We start from the raw sequence: 4,736 nt of genomic DNA on the forward strand, positions 1-4,736 counted from the left end.
ACGGCACCTGCTGGGCCTGTCCCGTGGCCTCCTGCCAGCGGGCGATCGACACTTCTCGTGGCCCTTGAAGTGCACCTAGCCTGGCACGAGCGCCGTGGTGACGTCGCCGTCACTTAGTGGCGAATGGCGGTTGTTGTTGTTGGTGGTTAGCTGACTGCGCTACAAACCTGGCGACCCGGGTTCGATTCCCGCTCACGGCCAACATCAGTGACGATTATCTGCACCGGTCCTGGGTCTCCCCAAGGTCGACTCAGCCCCAATTTAGCACCTGGTGCGATGTGTAAACAACATCGCCCCCGTGGAAGACAAAGGCGGCCGGGTGCGGTGCTGGCCACCCACTCCACCGTGTGCCGTGCCGGCCTTCATAGGCGCCGCTGCTGTTCGCGAACAGCACTTGGCCCAACAGTCTGGTGAAGGCTACCCGGGGGATCTTTGTCTTTGTCTCCGGTGTCTTGACCGCCCCCCCTCCCGGTGCCCCCAGGGTGGACCTGCAGAAGCTGCACAGCAGCAGCCTGTTCGGGGCCGACGTGGAGATCATCGCGCTCGAGGCCGAGTTCCACACGGCGGACCGCCTGCGCATCAAGGTCAGACGCCTCGCAGCGCGAACTCGCCTGTCAGGTGGGGGGCGGGGGGGGGTGAAGGTGGGGGGAGGGGGTGGAGGTGGGGGGGGGTGGAGGTGGGGGGAGGGGGGTGGAGGTGGGGGGTGGAGGTAGGGGGAGGGGGGGGTGGAGGTGGGGGGTGGGGGGAGGTGGGTGGAGTGGCGCGACACCGCGAGTGTGAAACTCTAAATAAACGATGGGCGCTCGACTGGACGAGCGACCTTACGACCTGTGGTTGTCTGTCACGCGTTCTAGCGACGGTCTAGCGACGGTCTAGCGACGATCTAGCGACGGTCTAGCGACGGTCGGCAAAACACAATATCGATATCGTTCGCGACGTTTCGCTGGTGATTGCAACCAGCTTCATCAGGCGGTTTTACAGAGTTATGGCCAGAATTCTGGCAAATCGCCCGACGAAGCTGATTGTTGCAATGCCCAGCGAAACGTCACAATGCTCACATCTTCTTGGTTCTTTCGGTAAAGTCACGTAGAAGGGAAGTAATAAAATAATAAAAATAAAACATAATAAAACAATTCTCACGACGTTTCGACTTTACCGAAAGAACCAAGAAGATGAATCCCTGCAGTCACGAAAGCGTTAAATCGAAATGCTCACATCGTTTATATTCAGGCGATCTAACTCGACAAGAAAAACAAAACCTTTGTCGTTCTTCCTTCGACGTTCAACTGTTGCGATTTGTCCTCCCGCACGGTATCCAGGCCGCAGCCCGCGCCCCACCCCCTCCCGCGAGTAGACTACAAACTCCACTATTGTGTTTTTATTCTACGAGGTGTGAGGCCCCACTGAGCCAGGCAGCTCTGGCCGTCACAATCGAGAGCTCAACGAATTGGCTTCTCTTCATCATCATCACAGCAGCAGCCAAATGACTCTAAACGCGTGGCGACGTTGATTCTAAATGTGGAGGGAAAAAAACCGTAGGGCCCGGAGATAAAATCCACGTCTGACCGGCGGTCAGACGACGACGCCGTTGAGTTTGAGACCGCGGGGACTTCTCCCTCGACCGCGCGTGGCCGCGTGGCGCCGGGCCGTGACCTTGACCTCGCGTGACCCCCCCCCTATGACCTCGCCGCAGGTGTTTGACCCCAGCCAGGCTCGCTTCGAGGTGCCGCTGCAGGTGCCGTCGCCCGACACGGCGGCCGCGGGGCCGCAGTACGAGGTGCGCTTCGAGAGCGCGCCCTTCTTCCACTTCAAGGTGCTGCGCAAGAGCAGCGGGGAGGCCCTGTGAGTCGGTGGGGGTGGGGTGGGGTGGTGTGGGGTAGTGTGGTGTGGTGTGTTGTGGGGTGGTGGAGTGGGGGGTCCTAACACCCGCCGTGGATGGCGAGTGAGACTGCTGTATTCGGAATGGCCAAACACCTCCCACCTTCATTATGGTGGTGGTCGGTGGTGGTGGTGGTGACGATCTCTGTGCGGTGGTGGTGGTGGTGACGATCTCTGTGTGGTGATGGTTGTGTTGTGGTGTTGGTGGTGGTGGTGACGATCTCTGTGTGGTGGTGGTGGTGGTGGTGGTGACGATCTGTGTGGTGGTGGTGGTGGTGACGATTTCTGTGTGGTGGTGGCGGTGGTGGTGGTGACGATCTGTGTGGTGGTGGTGGTGACGATTTCTGTGTGGTGGTGGCGGTGGTGGTGGTGGTGTGTGCCAGGTGGGACACCTCCCTGGGGGGCCTCACCTTCTCGCAGCAGTTCCTGCAGCTCGCCACGCGCCTCGGGGCGGGCTCCTCGGTCTACGGCTTCGGCGAGCACGAGCACCCCGCCTACCGCCACCACGACCACTTCGTCAGCCACGGGATGTACGCACGCGACCAGTCGCCCACGGTGAGGGGGGGCGCGGACGAGTGGGGGGGGGGCGCAGGGAATGGTGCAGGGGGGGAGGTGGCGCAGGGGGGGGGGGGCGCAGGGCACCGAGGGGTTGCAGGGGCACGCGAGCGCGATCCAGCAGCTCACGGACAACGATCGGCGACGAACACCTCCACCTCTCTCTGCGTCTCTGTGTCTCTCTCTGTGTGTCTCTGTGTCTCTCTGTGTCTCTGTGTGTCTCTCTCTGTGTCTCTGTGTGTCTCTGTGTGTCTCTCTGTGTGTGTTTCTGTGTGTCTCTATGTGTCTCTCTGTCTCTCTCTCTGTGTCTCTCTGTGTGCAGCCCGCAGGCAACCTGTACGGGGTGCACAACTTCTACATGGGCGTGGGTCTCTCTGTGTATCTATGTGTCTCTCTGTGGCTCTGTGTGTCTCTCTCTCTGTGTGTCTCTGTGTCTCTGTGTGCAGCCCGCAGGCAACCTGTACGGGGTGCACAACTTCTACATGGGTGTGGGTCTCTCTGTGTATCTATGTGTCTCTCTGTGGCTCTGTGTGTCTCTCTCTCTGTGTGTCTCTGTGTCTCTGTGTGTCTCTGTGTCTCTGTGCAGCCCGCAGGCAACCTGTACGGGGTGCACAACTTCTACATGGGTGTGGGTCTCTCTGTGTATCTATGTGTCTCTCTGTGGCTCTGTGTGTCTCTCTCTCTGTGTGTCTCTGTGTCTCTGTGTGTCTCTGTGTCTCTGTGCAGCCCGCAGGCAACCTGTACGGGGTGCACAACTTCTACATGGGTGTGGGTCTCTCTGTGTATCTATGTGTCTCTCTGTGGCTCTGTGTGTCTCTCTCTCTGTGTGTCTCTGTGTCTCTGTGTGCAGCCCGCAGGCAACCTGTACGGGGTGCACAACTTCTACATGGGTGTGGGTCTCTCTGTGTATCTATGTGTCTCTCTGTGGCTCTGTGTGTCTCTCTCTCTGTGTGTCTCTGTGTCTCTGTGTGTCTCTGTGTCTCTGTGCAGCCCGCAGGCAACCTGTACGGGGTGCACAACTTCTACATGGGTGTGGGTCTCTCTGTGTATCTATGTGTCTCTCTGTGGCTCTGTGTGTGTCTCTCTCTGTGTGTCTCTGTGTCTCTGTGTGCAGCCCGCAGGCAACCTGTACGGGGTGCACAACTTCTACATGGGCGTGGGCTCCGACTTCACGGCCCACGGGGTGCTGCTGCTCAACTCCAACGCGCAGGGTGAGAGGAAGACCGAGAGCCAGGGGCTCTATTCACGGCTGTTCACGATTTGTTTTTACATTTTTATTTTTAATGTTATCGGTGCGTGTGGCTACGTCGTCACGTTCCCGCAATTGAACCGCCCCGTAGCCGGTAAATGCGCGACGTTGACCCAACGTTGGGCCAACGTCGCCAAACCACACGTCCACGGGGCACGCGCTGGCAAGTGGCCCAGTTGCCCCACCGCGGGGCCGGCACCGCGGGTCCGGCCTCACAGCCCGTGCGGGTCGGCGTTGGTGTCGGTGTCGGTGGCCGCAGATGTGACGCTGGCGCCGGGTCCGGCCCTCACGTACCGCACCATCGGCGGAGTCCTCGACTTCTACTTCTTCCTGGGACCCACGCCCGAGAGCGTCGTGCAGCAGTACACCGAGGTGACCAGCGCCACCACCACAACAACCACCACCACAACCACCACCACAACCACCACAATCACGACCACCACCACGACCACCACCGCCACCACCACAACAACCACCACAATCACGACCACCACCACCGCCACCACCACCACGACCACCACCTCCACCACCACGACCAACACCACCACGACCACCGCCACCACCACCACCTCCACAACAACCACCACAATCACGACCACGACCACCACCACCTCCACAACAACCATCACAATCAGGACCACCACCGCCACCTTCACCATAACCACCACTACTGCCAATACCACCGCCACAACGAACACCACCACCACAACCACCACGACCACCACCACCACGAACAGGCGCGTCAACTCCGCAGCGTCTGGCTGAACCCATCCCACCGCTCCCTTGGCGGCATTGTGGCGCAGCGCTCGCCAACAGCACTTGGCCCACCAGTCTGTTGAGGCTACATGGGGGATCTTCGTCTGTGGTGCTCATCGTTATGTTGTTGTTGTCGTTGTTGTCGTTGTTGTCGTTGTCACACAGTCTCGCTGTTGGCACGCTGTGGGTGGTGGTCATCGTGGTGGTGGTGGTGTCCGTGTTGTCTCATGTAGTTGTTGTCTCATGTAGTTGTTGTTGTCTCATGTTGTTGTCTCATGTTGTTGTCTCATGTTGTTGT

The 4,736-nt window shown here is 59.5% G+C and overlaps 1 long non-coding RNA gene across 1 annotated transcript; it reads left to right on the forward strand.

Annotated features, from left to right (window-relative positions):
- The first annotated feature begins 495 nt into the window (after positions 1–495).
- LOC144950871 (uncharacterized) lies at positions 496–2,407 on the forward strand. Its single transcript, XR_013640411.1, has 3 exons — positions 496–584; positions 1,694–1,842; positions 2,262–2,407. It is a non-coding gene; the product is annotated as an uncharacterized LOC144950871 (long non-coding RNA).
- The last annotated feature ends 2,329 nt before the right edge of the window (positions 2,408–4,736 follow it).

The sequence above is a fragment of the Lampetra fluviatilis genome, chromosome 59, assembly GCF_964198595.1.
Source record: "Lampetra fluviatilis chromosome 59, kcLamFluv1.1, whole genome shotgun sequence".
In the NCBI taxonomy this organism is placed as follows: domain Eukaryota; kingdom Metazoa; phylum Chordata; class Hyperoartia; order Petromyzontiformes; family Petromyzontidae; genus Lampetra; species Lampetra fluviatilis.